At 50.9% G+C, this 17,509-nt stretch overlaps 1 protein-coding gene across 5 annotated transcripts in view; it reads right to left on the reverse strand.

The window, feature by feature from the left end:
- Positions 1-17,509, reverse strand: part of Pxylp1 (2-phosphoxylose phosphatase 1) — a 57,252-nt gene that overhangs the window by 34,288 nt on the left and 5,455 nt on the right. For 3 of the 5 annotated variants that reach the window (XM_076867677.2, XM_076867679.2, XM_076867678.2), the window contains one exon: positions 5,203-5,259. The exons of the other annotated variants lie outside the window; for them this stretch is intronic. The gene's annotated coding sequence lies outside the window, so the exon portion shown is untranslated. The remainder of the gene's footprint in view (positions 1-5,202; positions 5,260-17,509) is intronic. 5 annotated transcript variants of the gene reach the window in all.

Below are 17,509 nucleotides of genomic sequence, written 5' to 3' on the forward strand. Positions count from 1 at the left end.
AGGAGCCAGAGTGCATGGGTATTTCCCCACTGGGGATGCTTCTTCATGAATGTGACTCCCCGGAGCCCTAATGTGGTGGAAACCACGAGACTCCAGAGACCCGCAGATCTGTTCAATCCCGGCTCATTGCCTATTTTCCATGCGCCTTCTTGACACACGGTTGACTTTGCTTCTCTGAGTCGTGGGATTCGGACTTTTAAATAAGATTGGAGACAAGAATATGAAAGGTGGGAGGAGCAGACATGGAGACAGGCAGAGCTGCGGCACGGCGTGGGGAAGACTGTGTGGGCCTCAAGCTCTGCAGCAGCCACACAGACCGCGTGCCTCTCTTTCTCCTCAACTGTGGGTTCTGCTCCATGCTGGGGTTCCTCTCCCAAACCCTGGCCACTTCCCTGTCACCAGCCCCATCTCTCAAGGAAGGCAGACAAACCTGCAGCCACACTGGTGGCCCTGCTCCATTCAGGTCTCTCCTGGGGTGACTCAGCTGTCCTGTCTCACCTTGCCCTGGGTTTTCTAGCCCGGAACATCTGTCTCAGTGTGTTGGGCCCCACCGCCCCCCCAAATCAACAGTCACCAGCCCACTGTCTCTCTCCAGATCTGCAGTCCCAGCTTGGCGATGAAGGTCATGATTTTCCTTAGTTACTTTCCCCCCCAAGACAAAATAACTATGATAGAATGCAAACTTCCCATGGAGTTGAAGGAGGCTGTGTTGATAGCGGGAGCTGAGACCCCAAGGGGGAGGGTGTGCACATGCCTATGTGCCTGTGTGCTTGTCTACTGTGGTTACCAGAGTGCAGGCCCTGCGGCTGGGACTATTTCTCCACGGGGAAATACCCACAGGGAAGCGCACATAGTTCCCAGAGCTCCTTCCCCTTTCCCACGCCAGGAGGACACTCACAACAGCCACGCAATCCTTGGTTTCCCTGCCTGCCATCTTCCTGCAGTCTCTGCTGGGGAGCTCTGTGCCCACCCCGGGGGTGGACTGCAGCTTCTCCAGGTCCCCACCACACGCAGGCAGGCCATACCAGTCACAGCCAGGACTCTAGGTCCAGCCAGGCCTGATGTCTACCCATTCACAGCCCAGAAAAAATAAGTTGTGGGACAATTCAGGGCTGCATCTGCAGCAGGAGGTACTGAGCTATTACAACTCCCTCGTCTCCTCATCCCCAAACAGCTATGAGCCTCATCACCTTCCATGGAAAGGATTCTCTTGGTTCAACAGGCACCATGTCCCCGTTCCCATAAAGACCTCTGTGGGAAAGACCGTTTTGTGTCCGGCTGAACATGTAACAGTGGCTCATGGTCAGTACCTATGGATGCAGGTTTAGTCCCCCGTACTAAACCCACATGGTAAAAATATCTGAAACTTAGAAATGGAGTAATTACTTTGAATTCCTAATTAGACAGCAAACAAACAAACAGAAAACTCAGCTCACTCAATCCCACCTCCCTACAAATCTGAGTAGCAAAAGAAATCTGAGTAGCAAAAGAAAAGATTTTAGAATATAATTCCAGAAACAGTAAGAGTTAATAAGCAGTTCCCATTATGTTATGGTAAATACCACTTCTGAGTTAAAAAGAAAAAGAAATGTGTCAAAGGCACTTTTATAAGCTACTACTCCACCACCCGAGGTTTCCACAGGCCAAGTTCTGGCCTTCCCCCCAACCCCAGTTTTTTCAACCTTTTAAGAACTGGAAATGCCACATCAGGCAACAGACCCCGATCTCAGGGTCCCCTTCAAAGGGACAGAACTGAGGGTTTCAAACATGACCACAACTGCTTGAAAGAAAATATGCACTCAATTATCTTTCATTTGTACAGTAAAAATACCATTACTGGGAATAGAAAGATGGTTTTTAATAAAGAAAATGCACCGGATGTCTTCTATGCTTTGATTTGGGGGGGGGAATAATCATTTGGGCCTAAATAAATATAACATTATAATAATGTTTTTATAATGCGATTGTGATCTAAATATGAACCAAGTGAAGGTAAAAGCATCATCTTATTAGTCCTCTCTCTTCAAGGTCACCCCAGAGTGGAGTTTAATTGCAAAATCAAAGATGCTTGGCTAAGAATAAACCAACCTTGAAGTTGGATGAAGATGGATGGATTTCAGAGCTTCCTGGAAATCCCAGGCAGTGGGATGGGCACCTGGGACGGAGGGGATGTAGTGGCACCCCCTTCTCCACAGAAAATCTTAACTGGGATTCTCCAGAAATCTTCACCATGGCTGATTTTAGGACTGTCAGCAAAAGAGTCTCTACAAAAGAGTTCAATGTAGTTAAACTCCCTATTTTTCTGTCGCTCTATTTTACTTGGCCACTGGCCTGGAAGAAATCATCACTCCACGTGCTGAACACCTCCTTACTAGTTTTTCACAAAATTTATCCAGTAGAGTAGTTTGTAAAAGTGTGTTTGCAATGCAAAGTGTGATTAAAAAAAAAAAAAAAAAGACAAATCCTTTAACAAGGCCTCTGGCCTTGAGCTGGGCTTCACAGGGATGCCTACATTTCTAAGATAAGAGAAGTTACCCATTGGGCTCCATGGTAACAGCTGGCAGGGGGAGGAAAGAAAGGGGAGAAGAAGTTCTCCCCTTCTCAAGTGCTGTCCTTGAAGGGTTAACTTGCCCAGACAGTGAAAGAAAAAGCTGCTTTTATGTGAACTTCTGAGCCCCTCCCCTTACATGCTGGGTATACAGTTCTGAAACTTCCTGAACTTGGGGTTCAGGGGATTAATTGATTACAGTGAAAGCTGTGCCCTCTGAACCTGGCTGCAGCCAAATAAAACTGTTTTCTGCTGTCTTTGGTGCCCTGCCTTGTCTGTCCCCTACAAGAGGGACATGAACTCACAGCATTCACGTTCCAGGGTCTCCAGCCAATGTGCAGGCTTGGTTCTAAAAGTAAAAGCCAATTCATTCATTCATTCATTCATTCACTCGATTCAAGATCACATGGTGTCAGAAACCATCGCAAGTGACCCAGGACACACAACAGGGGACATTTTTTTTTTTTTTTTTTTTTTTGCCATCTTGCAGGTCATAGCTGAAATCCAGTAAAGTATTTGTGGAAGAGTGATACAAGATCTAGGATGTGCTTTAAAGTATTCCAAGGGCAGGGGGTGTTGCAGGGAGACAAAAAGATTGAGGGGCACAGACCCAGGATGTGGGCAGCTGCTGAAGCTGCCTGAGGGATCCGACGTTCACCACGTGCTCCTCTCTGCTTCCATGGGTCTGGAGTTAAAAAGCTATTTATTTTATTCCTTTTTTTTTTTTTTTTTACAGTTTTAAAAGGTTAAGCGACTGGAAAAAAAAAAGGGAAGTTCACAGTCTGGTCAGTGAAGAAATGGGCAAGATGATCATTAGGCACTTGAGAGCAGAGGCCAAAGGGGAAGCAGGTCAGGATGCAGCAGGAGGTTTCCTGAAGAGGTGAGGCCACAACTGTCCAGCCACACATGCAGGGCAGTGCTGGGCCTGGGGACAGCCAGCTGCCCAGAGTCCCCACAGGGCTGGCCTGGGAGCCTCTGTCTTATGTGGGTGAGCTCCTGCAAGGCCGGGGCTCGCCTGTGGCCCAGCACCCACCCGTGTGTGGGCTGCAAGGGCCTCACTCCCTCTACCCAGGCCATTTGACCCACTGACCCCAAGGAGTCCTGCCATCCGTGGGACCAGACAACATTCTCACCGATTCGCTTTGCCTCCCAGGAGTCCCCTCTAGGCCCAAAGCTGACTCATCTGTAGGCTTGAGCAAGAGGAGGGGTCTCAGCAGTCATGCCACCGAGTAGTGTCAGATGGAGGGACTGACCTTCATGTCCTAGGGCCAGGGTTCTTCTGTCTCTTCCCAGCACCTGGCCTCCTCCAGGAAGCCTGGAGAGGAGCAGCCCTGAGCCTCCTGCAGCTCCCAGCAACAACAGCTTCTTAGAGGAGGCTCAGGAGCCTCGAGCACACCCCCCTCCACACTGCACTTGGCACCACAACTGACCTTCCCGGTGCCTCCCCCACCTGGGCACTCTGAGAGGTGGTACAACCCAAGTCACCGTCCCATGTAAAACAAAGTGGTGATGGCCACCTCTAGGGTAGGAAGGAACCAGTGTGGGAGGGCGCTTCCACTCATTGCTGCAGACTGATCCCCAAGCAGCCCCTGGGCCCCGGTGCTCTGGGCCCTGCTTTCAGGACCTGCTGGGACCCAACCACACTCCACAAATCCCTCCTCACTTCCCAGTCCTTCCCACTCAGCTTTGAGGGCGAGCCCAGAGATCGGGGGGGGGGGGCATGATGGAGTCCTGCTCTGCCCCGTCATGGGCTACAGTGGCCCTTCTATGACATGGGCACCATCACGGGGCCCTTCAGAGGCTGTGTGAGGGCAAGTGGGGTCAACACGTGTAAGGCACACGGCAGGGAACCCAGCTGCTAACGGGCTCTTCGTTAAGTGTCAGCAGTGACTTCTCTAGGGGTCAAGTGCCCCCCTCTCCCCCAGCTCCAGCAACAGAACGTCCCCTGGAAATGCCAGAGAGGGTCAGAGCTGGAAGAATTTTAAACATCACCTGGCTCAAGTCCTTGACCTGAAGGGGGACCAGGACAGGTGGGCGCTGGCTCAAGGCCCCAGACTATGCAGGGAACCTGGGCCGCAAGGCTCACACCACCCACCGTGTCCTTTCCTCAGACACACTATGTGGCCATGCCACTGTCCCCATTGTCTAGTGTCCTTCCTCTCACGGGCAGAATCCTCTGGGCTTTAACGAGAGGGCAATGACGAGTCCTCTGCCTCGTGCAGCTCATCATATGTGTCACTTCTTTTCACCACAGGTACGGACAGAGCTGTGAAGGGGACCTGTGGGCTAGAGATGATGTTTCCTAGATTCTTTGGCAACTAATTGTGGGCAAATGATCAAGTTCTGGCCAATGAGTTGTGATCGGAAGCTCCTTGGCGATGCCAGATGGAGAGGCGGCTGTCCGCCCACCCTGACCTTTCTTCTCCCCGCTTTGCACACTCTGCAACACTGAAATGGAGTTGAGCCAGCTCTAAACAACAGGGATGGAGATGGCACCCTAGGGCACCACAGAGAAGAACCCTGCAGGCCCAACACCACCCTTCTCCTCGACTGCCCACCAGCTGCAACTGTTCTACGAGAAAAAAAAGCCATTTCACAAGTTGTCAAAGGGGTCGCTGTCTCATGTCTCGGAAGCAGCCCAACCCACATTGTACCTAGAGCTCGCCATCAGCACCACGGCACATGGGTCCCCTTCACAGCTCTGTCCGTACCTGTGATGAAAAAAAGTGACACATATGATGAGCTGCACGAGGCAGAGGACTCGTCACTGCCCAGGCTGAATGTCCCTTTCAGATCTGATAAAAAGGTGACGTGATCATGGACACCTTTGTTCTCTTGGAACTTCACTTTTCATTGTAATTTAGTAATTCACACACCCATGAAGACTCTTGGCTCAGACCACAGAGCACCCCAGCTAACCCAGAGAGGCCCATCGACGTTCTCCAGGCGCACAGAAGCCCCAGGCTTGGTACCTGAGCAACTCCAGGGCATCATCAGGAAGCCAAGACCCTTCTCTCTCTGTGCCCTTGGCAACCCTCTGTGCTTGTCCAGCCCCCAGGCTGGCTTCTCTTAGGGTCACAAGATGGTGGCCATGCTCCTAGGCAACGCAGCCATACCTGGAGGCAGAAGGGGTAGTCCCGTGCATCTCCTCTCTCCTAGAAGCCCCTCCACCAGATTTCCCTGGCAGAAGAGGGTCACGTGCCCAGGCCCAAACCTAGCACTGGGAAAGGACCACATCAATGGGTGAAACCAAGATTCACCTCTTGATGGAGGTCTGAACGGAATCGGGCTCTGTTAGGATCAAGGGAGGAAAGGGATTTCTGTGACAACCCGCAATAAGGGAAGATGTGACAATGCGCACAATTACTCAAAAAAAAAAAAAAAAATCATTCTGAAGCTCACTGATCTGATGAAGGCCCTGGCACTAGCAATCTAGCAACCAACACGTACACAGTCATAATTATATGTCTGAAAAGCAGCGGAGCCGCCGGCTCAGGTGTGGTCAGGGCCCAGTCCAGAGCGGCCCCTGGCAACCTGCACCCGTTCTCCAGACGAGACCGTTCATCCCACGTCCTACATGTTTCAAAATATGCACCCTGAATTATTTAGCTACGACTCCTTGCCAGAAAGGATTTGAGGCCAATAATCTGCAGATTTAGCAATTTTAAGTTCATGGAATATCAAAGGTTTTTTCTACCCCCTTTTATTTGTGAACTACACATTCCAACCACGCTCTCCCTTGTGGCTTCTTTTTTTTTTTTTTTTTTTCCAGAAGAAACTGGTGGTTTCTTGGGGCCAGAAGAGACCTAACACGGCTTCCACACGCCAGCGTTTTCACACCCGCGTTCCCTTGGGTTATTTTTTTCTGACATTTTGGAAGAAGTCTGCGTGGGTCCCGCCTCACTGCCTTTCTTAAGTTATAGAAGCGTTCTTAATTTAGAATGTCAAGAGCAACTCCGAGTGCCTCAGCGAAGAGGGGGACACACAGTTGGCATGACTTACTCCCCACAAAGCCACTTTAAAAATATAACTTTTTTTTTTTTTTTAAGATTTTATTTTGCAAGCAAAACTGTGTCAATTAAAAGTTTCTTCAAATGTCAAGGAAAGCACAAAGGGATTAAATAGGCAGGCTGTAAAATTGGAAACGCAAAGTGGGATGTAATAAAGGTTTGGGTGATAAAAGTCACATTTTTTTTCAAAGCCAAAAAAAAAAAAAATTAACAATTCCTCAGAATCACAGATGTACAGTGCCAATCAGGGACACTCGAGTGCATGGGTTGGCAAGGCCACTTAGGTTTTCTGACGCCTGAGGGTCTATGTTGACAGTACCTCAGAGATGGGGGTTTTGCTCTGGGTGGACACAGGGGTGGCGGAGCCGTGGACAGGAGAGCTCGTGTTGGCCACTGCAAGGTGTTTTGTCTGATGAAGTCTTTTCCAAGTGAGGAGCTCACTTGTAGAGCTCTGGCAAACCCCTGTGCTCACTGCACATGGCCCAGTCGTGACAGGGAGCCGGCACCAGCATCTCCCTGGGTCCTTATCATTGCCAGTGCCCATGAGCAGGAACTCTGTGCCCTTAAAATGTTCTGGAATGCTGCTGCCTCACGGGCAGTGTGGTCAGCACAGGACGAGCCCTCCCATGCCCCTGGAGGTGATCAACAGGCAGCCAGCTGCTGGGGAGGCAGGGGGGGTGGGCTGAGGCAGGGACCTCTAGGGGCTCTCCCCATGCTGACACCTGAGGAGGCCCTGACCCTCTCCGGACTATCTGTGGCTCCTCTGCACTTAACCAAACGAGGAGGAGAGCCTGAACAGAGCTATGCGCTGGGCCCTGGAGTCACAGCCACTTAGTTTGGAATCTGAACTGTTACCTAGTCCCTGTCAGGGAAGCAATTACACTGTTCTGAGTTCCAGCTGAGGTCAAAGTGGCAATGAAACACAAGCTTCAAGGTCAATGACACTTAATGAGAAAGAAGCCGTCGACACAAGTAATGTCCAGAATGCAAAGCGATGGGCAGCTGTGATCCTTGTTAAGTCACCGGCTTCCACAAACCCGAGATAAACGAGCAAGTACTTGTTCTCATAAATTGAGTTTCTAAGTGTTCACAGTGAACCCCACAAAGAGCTCTCCTACTGAGTCAGTCACGGGGGGCGGGGGCACTACTAGGTGCAGTGCAGGAAGCCACAGCGGGAGGTCGGCTTGGACTGTGTTGGGTGACTGACTGAACTGTGCAGGTCACAGGGGGGTGTCTCTGCCCACAAACTCTGTGATCTCTGTGATACTCGACCACAGACTGCCACTGCGCTGATCCTGGCATAAGTGACTCAATCCGGTGGAGAGCTCAGCTTCCTCCCTTAGAGCCGGGAATATTCTTTTGTAAGACAAACCATTCTAACAGGTGGATTTTAAAACATAACACAAACTCTTCTTCCCCAAAGAAATGTCTTCCTCACTCTTCCCTGGGCCTCTAGAAGTCGCCCCCCATGCTCCAGCGATGACAACCAACCACTCACTGCCCACAGCCTCCAAGGGCCCCTGCTGGTCCAGCCTCACCCCCACTACCGACAGCTCCCGGCTTCACAGGAGAGCTTTGCTCCTTGGGGACTTGGAGCCTGTGTCCACGCGTGTCCACCCAGTCAGGGCAGACAGTCTGCTGGGCCGGTACTTGGGGAGTCAGCCCACAGGGGCGTCAACCCCCACGAGAAAGAATCCAGGATGGAGAATCTGTGACCCTCTGGAACTGCCTGGAAGAGGGATGGAGGGGAGAGCCCCTCCCTTAAGGGACATGCTGCAGCCACCTCACAGGTCACTTGGTGTTCTGAAGCCACCACACTGGAGAGCCACATGGGAGGCCACCCAGAGACAGGGATGCCCACGTGGCCCCAGCTGTCCCATCTCCAAGGCTGTGTGTCTCCCCAGCCCAGCCATCATCATGTGAGTGACCAAACCAGAGCAGCTATGGCTTGAGTATCTGGGTGAGACACCTGCAGGGCACCAGCGGCTGGGCCTAGTCCACCTCCAGACGACGAGGATGGTAGTGAAATGACACCAGGGTGATCTGCTATGTCGAGGCTCTCTGCCACTCTCTTCGGGGACTTTGTCAGGGGCTCAATCACAACTTGTGGAGGGAAGAGACGAACACTTCCGCCATCCTGCCTTCCTTGGCCGGCACACGCCTCTCCTCTGTCCCTCCAATCCCACCTTACTGCTCCTGGATCATCTTTCAATCACTTCCTCGGGGAAGCTGCACTGGCTCTTCCCTGACGAGAGCCGCATCCTGTCTCACCCTCTCTAGTCACCCTGTATCTCCTTCATGACACTTCTAGGGACTGTCATTACATAATGGAGTGACCACCCTGGAATACCTGACCCGCTGGCTGCTTCTTGCAATGGATCTGGAGGCATGTGACAGCAGGGCTGGCGCCTGTCTGTTCAGGAGCAAGTCCCCGCTGCTGTGCAAAGCTCGGCCCAGAGCGGCCGACTGCCTGTGGGAGCATTTTTGAAAACTGGCAGCTGCCGATCTCACTGTTAGAAGGTGCTAATTCTTAGGGACTCTTTAATACTGAGCTGGACCTGACCTGTACCCACGAGCCCATGCTCCACCATGCTCTCCAAAGCCCTGGTCCTCTGCACCACGCAAGCCCCAGGGGACCCAAGAAGCTGAGTGTCTTTTCCAGCTTTACACAGTCATTCTGCAGAAAAGTGAGAAGTTTGGAGTGGGCTCTGGGACACAGAGCCAGCTCAACACGACTTCCACAATCCCACGCAGCCTCCCGGATGCTCCCACCAATATTAAATGCTCTGAAACAATTGGAATCCCTCCATCCAAAGAAGAGCAAGGAGAGCCAGGCATGATCCACAGGGGCGCCTAGGGAGCAGGCCGCGCTTCCCAACAGTCCACAGAGGGGGTCCACATACAGCAAGAGCTCTTGGTGATGTCTGGGGGAACCCCCCTTTCTCCAATCAGGTGAGGGATGAACCCCAAGCAAACTTCTACTTCAGACGTTAACTGGGTTCCTGTTCACTGTACCAATTCTCTGCGCAGGGTGTTCCTTCGCTTTCCTTTCTTTCCCATTACTTATCATCCCCAGGACCTCTGGAGACAAGGAACATCAGTTAAGGTTAGGAGCACCCCAGGTGATCTGCTGGAGCTCAGCAGGATGGTGACGCTGAACGACCAAGCTTCTAAGCTTCTGAAAACGATGCAATAGCCAGGGAAAACGCATCTGACCTGTCGCCAGAGGACAAAGGAGAGAGAACCAGGCACGTGGCTGAGTTTTTCTTCAATGCATTTATGTACGTGTGTGTCAGAAAACTAGAGGCAGGGGATTGCAAATTTAAAACTGAGATGGCATTTCTCTCTCTCTCTCTCTTTTTTTCCCCCCCAGTACTACAGATTGAACCAGTAGTTCTTAACCCCTGAGACGCATCCTCAGCCCTTGTTACATTTTATTAATTTTTTTACTTTATTTTTTTAAATATATATTTTTTGTTGTAGGTGAACACAATACCTTTATTTTACTTTTACATGGTGCTGATGATTGAACCCAGTGTCTCACACGTGATAGGCAAAGACGCTCTACCACTGAGCTACAACCACAGCCCCTATATTTTATTTTGAGACAGGGTCTTGCTAAATTACCTAGGGCCTCCCTAAGTTGTTGAGGCTGGCTTTGAACTCAGGATCCTCCAGCCTCAACCTCCTGAGCCACTGGGATTATAGGTATGTGCCACCGCACCCCCTGCAAGAGATGGCATTTCTCATTTATCACCCTTTGGATTGGCAAAAAATTAAAAAGCTCACTCATCTCTAGTGAAAGTTAGTCACTAGGGGAAGATTTCTCTCACTCACTCTCCACGACAGATGGTTAACTGGAATGGCCTCTGCATCCAGGAAAGTCAACTCCATTAAAACAATAAACAAACACACCTGGTGCCCCAGGAGCTCGTATTCTGGGATCTGCCCTACAAAAAAATGCTCCCTTGTGTGCACAAAGCATTAGGAGTCACTGTAAAACCTGTAAACAACTGAAATGCTCACCCTTTGGAGAACTGTCAGAAAAGTGCAGTGTGTTGATGCAACAGAACATGATTTGGCCTTAAAAAGAAAGAGGTGGGCTTATGACCTTCCATGAAATACAGCCCCAATAAAAACAACAGAGAGTAAAACAGCAACGTAATAACAGATACAGAGCCAGCTCACTTAGGTAAAACCTACATTGTCTTTTTTTTTTTTTTGGTACTGGGAACTGAACCCCAGAGTGCTTAACCACTGAGCCACATCCCTAGACCTTTTTTGTAGTTTATTTAGAGATGGTCTCACTGAGTTGCTTAGGGCCTAGCTTTTGTTGAGGCTGACTTTGAACTTGCAATCCTCCTGCCTTCGCCTCCTGAGCTGCTGGGATTACAGGTGTGCACCACCAAGCCCAAGCCCTACATTGTCTATCTTAACATGTGTAAGAAAACAGGTAAACTTACAGAAAAAGATCTAGCAGAATTAAAAGATGGCCAGATTAATAGTGGCCATCTCTGTGAAGAGTAAAGGACTTACTATTTTTAATGCTCTGCTTGTATAATAAATTGTACACGACAAACAACATTGTATTACAACATCAAAAAGGCAAGCTATAACACTTTGCACAGTTTGATCTCAATTATTTTATAAAGGACATATGTCGCAAAATTTGGCTGAGCAATTTGAGGTAGAGGAGGGAGTGGGACTTCATATTTGAGTATTCTGTAGAATTTTGGAGCTAGTGTTATTTTGAAAAAAATGAATTTAAATAACTGCTACTTTAAGAAGGAACAATTGGGGGAGGAAAAGGAAAAAAGGAAAAATCACTGGAAAGAGAAAATTCGCACTAAGTATCATGAGTGGTTATGGCTGTGATTTCAGGTAATCTTGATTTTCTCCAAAACAAATTGCAAGACGGAAGCTGGCGGACCACACTTTAAAAAGGTGGTGGAGACTAGAAGACTTATTTTCTCACTTACGTGTTTCTGCATGTTCTGGATTTTCTTAAACATGTAGTAAGTTTTAAATTGGGGAAGACAATGCTGTCAACTTTATGATCATTATTAGTTTGTGATACTGGGGGTTGAACCCAGTGGCACTCTACCACATAGCTACATCTCCATTCCTTTTATTTCTTATTTTGAGACAGGGTCTTGCCCAGGCTGGCCTTGAAGTTGGCAATTCTCTTGCCCCAGCAGTCTCTTGCCGCTGAGATCACAGGCAAGAGCCGCCATGCCTGACTTAAATAATAATTTTTCACAAGGTAGTTCGGCAAGATCTTACAAGGAGGGCAAAGGACAAGCTGTAAAGAGACCAGTCGTTTGGAAAAAGTACCCCCTTTCAAAACTCAAAGCAACGTGGAGCCTGACGTGTCATTCAGATAACTGCAGAACAGCTGGGGTTCGCAGGGAGGGGATGGTGCAGAAGCCCCGTCCACCTGAGGACCCAGGGCTCCAGGGACGCCAGAAGAAAATGCAATACACAGACTACCAGCTCTGGGGCCTGCAGGGAGGGCCTAGGGGCACTTGGGACTGGGAAGACCAGGAAGGGCTGTTGGGAAGAGCAGAAACTGGGAGACCAACAGGGTGACGGCTGTCGGGCCCACCTGACACGCACAGGCGACAAACACAGGTGTTCCAAGGAGGGTCAACACATACAGTGGCACAGAGGTAGGGCCCAAAGCCCCCCTGTGCTATTTATTGGTGACAGTCCCCATGCACTGAAGCATCAGAGAGCAGGGTAGAGGGTGGCTGGGAGCACCAACCGTCTCTGAGCACATGCCCGACAGGACAAAGGTGGTTCTGTGGAAATGTCACCCTCCAGCTATCGAGAGATCTGCTCCCATGTGTTCTTCCCACCCTTGGGATGGCACCCTTCAACATCCTGGGCCCTGACATTCGGGGGTCACACTGGTTACACTAGTTGTTATACACCTGACAGGCCTGGCAAGACTGTGCAGAGCCCTCCTACACCGCTATCCTCCAAGCAACCCATATCCCGGGGCTGAGTGGCTGGGGTCCCTGAGTTGCGGTTTATGGGACCTCCCTGGGACCGAGGTCCAAGCCTTTTACTCTACCACTTTCCAGCTTGGGCAAGTTCCTTCCTGTTTCTGAGCTGCAGCTGCTTTTTCTGTACAGGGTGGTTTTACTTATTCAATCAACAAATATTTACTGAGCACCTACAAGAAGCTGGGGATTAGTAGCCCAAATTGGCTCGATGGGGGTTATATTCTGGTGGATATCACCTACCTCATGGAGCTGGCAGTAGGGGGCGGGGATTTAACAGAGGTACCTGGAAAACACTCAGGATGGTAATGATGCGCCTCTTCTTCAGAGTTATTCACATTCCCACAGCACTTGGACCAAGAAGACCCTCCAGGAACACCACTGGACGGGCCAGTCTCTGTCTATGGACTCAGATTAACCGACCTTGAAGCAAAGAGCTGTTCACTGAGCCCCTGGCTTAGACAAGCAGAAGCTCCCCATCCCCATGCTAGGTCAAGTTCACGATAATAAACAGAACTGGGAGGAAGAGGGCAGGAGGCCACCCTCGGGGCCACTCATCACCACAGGGGCAGTTGACAGCTTTGCTAAACTCTGGCTCAGCCCTCAGGTCCCTGGGGAAGGGGAGGGCAACACCAATCCCTGGCCCTGTTGGGAACTGTGAATGCCTCAGGAGGCGCTGACCACAGTGCTGGCCAAGTCACCCATTGGGTACAGGATGTAGGTACCTGAGGGACTGCAGGCCAACACCCCAGGGAGATGACTGGCCTCTCCACGCAGGCCAATCTATGGCCAGGTGAGCCCTACATGGCAGGTTTCAGGGTTAAGTGTCCATTTCAATGTGCTCGCGGTGGGGGGTGGACTCTGGGGCAGGGATGGGCAACAGCACCATCAGGACACATTCTGGGCGAGTGGTAAGAAGTGCTGGCATGAGTCCAAGTGAGAAAAACACCGTAAGCCAACTTAGAACCTCGTCCCTGGGGCTCCAGGAAAGAGCTCCATCAAAACCCTCCCTGGCAAGGCCCTTGATGTGTGGTGACAGTTCCAGCTCTCCTCTCCAACTTCACGCTGGTGCTCTGGTGCCAGACTCTATTTTTACAGCTTGAGTAATGCCTGGGCAAAGGACCAGACAGGAATTCGAGACACAGGGACGGGGCATGAGAGGTGATGGCACAAGCCACAGGGCCCACATCCTCCTCAGCTTCCCCCAGCAAACCCTTCAGAGCAGGGTCCACGATCCGCCCTCAGGCTCTGGTCCTGTCCCTCCACAGCCTCGCCCCCTGCAGCCTAGGCCTGAGTTCCGCTGGGGCTGGGTCCTCACCTGCCTTGTCCTCCACTGCTGCCCGCCCAGGCCCTGGAGCACAGTGTCACTGGATGAGTGGCCCCATCAGCCACTCAGCTGTGTGCTCCTTTTCGTGATTCAGGGCTTGTGCCTCGTTTACTCTCCTGGCCCCCAAGCTTTTCTGACCTGGTTAATTCCAGCTCATCCTTAAACTCAGGTCAACTTGGAACCAAGCCTGGGCAATGTCCTCCAATGTCGGGTAGCCTCAGTCCCCCAGAGCCTACCCATGCCACAAAACTCATCAACACTACAGAGGCTCAGGGGACCGTCCCCACCTGCCTGCCCCAGGGCTGGAGTGGGTGGGGGGTGGCAGATGACACAGAGCAGAGTAAGCCTCAGAGCTCAGCAAGTGTGTGTAGGAAAAAGGGGAGGTATGGAGGGGATCAGGTATCAGGGATACTGTGGACGGAGGAACACCTGTCACGGTAACCTACAGCAACTGAAGAAGGAGAAGGCACCAAAACCCAAGAGATGACACATATTAGCGGGAAGTAGTGGGAGATATTTCTCAATGAATGAGAATGGGCATTCATCCCCTCCAGTTATAAGCTGGGTCGGGGGCTGGAGAGAAACTCAGGAAGGTCGGGAGAGGGCGCTTGACAGGGGCTGAAGGCCACTTCCCCTGGGTTAACCTCCAACCACTGAGGTCACTCAACCGGGACCTGTTCTCACAAAGATGCTTGTACGTGAGCACGGCAGCCTAGGAGCCTCCACCTGCCCATGAGGAACAGCCATTCTGGAATTTGTATGAGCAAAGAGCAGATGCCTACAGGGTTGGGCCACGACACATATTTGTCTAGGCAGGGAGCCTTCCTTGGTGTGCCTGCTGACTGTTTACATGGCCCTTTTAACTGGGAGAAACGTGATGGGGTTCTGGCCAGGAAACACGGGGGACTATTGGGGAGGATCTGATTCCTGAGAAAAGGAGCCAATGTGTCCGGCATCGCCTCCTTTCTGAACCAGACATTTGCACCATGAAGGAAGGGCTGAGAGCATAACAGAAGAGTCAGTCTGTCCAGACATGAGCCGCTGAAACCAACACCAGCAGCCTCTGGCCTTCAGACACCTGTCACAGGAGAAAAGCAAACACCTACTGGTGTTAAGCTCGGAGGCAGAACTTTCAGTTACTTGCAGCCAAACACACTGTGCTAGTCAGCTTTGGGTTGCCGTGACCAAAACACCTGGCAAGAACAACTTAGAGAAGGAAAAGCTTATTTTGACTCATGGTTTCTAAGGTTCAATCGGTGGTAGGCCCACACCATTGCTCTGGGCCTGAGGCAAGGCAGACAGATCATCATAGCAGAAGGTGGGTAGAGGAAAGCTGCTCACCTCATGGTGGCCAGGAAGCACAGAGACTATGAGGCACCAGGAACAAAAATATCAATCCCAAAGGCACACCCCAGTGACCCACTTCCAGTAGCCACGCCCCACCTGCCCACCGTTACCACCCCATGAGTCCGTTCAAATGATGAATCCATCAAATGGACTAATCTGCTGATTAGGGTATGGCTCTCATAATGCGATCATTCCACCTCTGAACATTCCTGCATTGACACGGGAGCTTTGGGAAGACACCTTATGACACACATAATGTCATAATGACATAACGGACATGCCCTCCCACCACCCATCACTTATTTTATTCACCAGCCTTTACTGAAGCTATTTACTGCTCTAAGGGCGAAGCTTCTGAGAAGTGCTGGGTGTGGCCACGGCCCTCCAGGGCACCCCAGCTTGACTGGAGAGAGCTGCATGAGCCAGAGGGCCGTGGCACTGGGCAGAGGGCCAGCACCAAGGTGAGGAGTTCCAATCCCCCTTTCTGGCATTTGCTGCCTATAAAAAGGCTAGGCGAGTTGGTGTACACCTGTGATCCCAGAGGCTTGGGAGGCTGAGGCAGGAGGATGGCAAGTTCAAAGCCAGCCTTGGCAACAGCAAAGCGCTAAGCAACTCAGTGAGACCCTGTCTCTAAATAAAATACAAAATAGGGCTGGAGATGTGGCTCAGGGGTCAACTGCCCCTGAGTTCAATCCCTGGCATCCCTGCCCCCCCAAAAAAGCAAATAAAAAGAATTCGCTGTCCTCAGTCCAGTCAACTGCAATTACTTTCTCTAAGTAGAGTGTTAAACACCACCAATGAATGCAGCTGCTTCTAGATAATCAGCGGTCACGAGAGCAAGATGCACAAAAGAAAATCAAAATTCATATGCTGCTAACTTAGAAATGCTAGAGATCCTATGAGCTGGCTTGCTTAGATTCTCCTGCCTGCTGACGTTAGTGATCTCCTAAAATATACTTAGTTTCTCAGAAAGACAGTAATTTTTCACCTTGAAGATGGAGCCCAAAGGGAAAAAAAAAAATCAACTCTCTATGCCATGACCTTCAGCCATAAATGCCCAAGCTTTGATTTTTTCAGGTCTGTTTCCTAATGGAGAGGCAGACAGACAGACTGGCGACGAAAATGGTCAGGGCCTAGGATATCAAGGGGCTGAATAGAACTACAGAAGCGAGGGCACCCAGGGAACTAGACAAAAGGAGCCCCCTTTAACTCAACTCCCCCTGACAAACCAACCACTGGCATCATTTGCCATTCTCTATTTCCAAGCCTGGGGCGAGTATCAAAATGTAGAATACCATCTCATTCATTGTGAGTCCCAGTAGTTTAAAAATGAATAAAAAATAACCAGGCTGCCCACTAAGAGATTTGACCCTCAGTTTCCCAGGGACAGGGCAAAGGGTGCGTGAGCCATGCCCAACGAGGCGTGGAAGCGCTCAAGCAGCCACCACAGGCGGGTTCTCTGGTCCACAGCCCTCGGCTGCAGGCCCTGTGCCAACTCTGTTGTGGCAGGTGCCGGCCGGGCAGGCTGCCATGCCAACTCCTGAAGGATGCATGGAGCCAGAGCAGGGAAGGTCTGCCAAGGAAGGGCCTCCCCTTCCAGGACCCGCACCAATCAACACAGCCTTTTGGGCCAAGGAGGTTCCAGCTACAGCAGACACAGAAGCCTGGTGGTCGGCTCCTCCCCAGTCTACCCTTGGGAGCTGCTACTATCACCATTCCTTGCTCTAAAAGCTGGGTCTCTGTTGAGACGGTGGCTCATGGAACTGCAGAAGGGCCCCTGTAAAACAGCCACCAGGGCAACATTCTGTCAATGGGGACCAATAATAGCACTGTCACACCAGGTGAGGAAACACTGAGTCTATGGTCTCTTGTCATGCTTCCTGCTAACAACTTGTGGCCCAGAGTGACAGTTGAAACATTAACCACCAGCAGTGCCAGACACACACCAATCAAAATGAGTACCTGACTTAAACAGTTGGCAAGGTCATATGATACGGGTATGTACCAGCTAAAGATCACGCCCCCGCTCCCATCCCAATAATGGTCAGCACCTTCCAGGCCATACCCCAGCCTCGCCAGCCAGAGCACGAGGCCCAGAGCCAGGTGAGTGCCTGGAAATGCTCCCGCACTGTCACGCCTGCACTGTCACAAATGCCTGCACTGTGGAATACTCTGCACTGTCATATACGTCCTTCCCTGGGAACACAAGAGATCCTGTGCTTTGTATCATCATAAACTCATCATCTCAGTGTGCTCATCCGGCACCTAGGAT

The sequence above is a fragment of the Callospermophilus lateralis genome, chromosome 10 (genome assembly GCF_048772815.1).
Source record: "Callospermophilus lateralis isolate mCalLat2 chromosome 10, mCalLat2.hap1, whole genome shotgun sequence".
Taxonomy (NCBI): Eukaryota; Metazoa; Chordata; class Mammalia; order Rodentia; family Sciuridae; genus Callospermophilus; species Callospermophilus lateralis.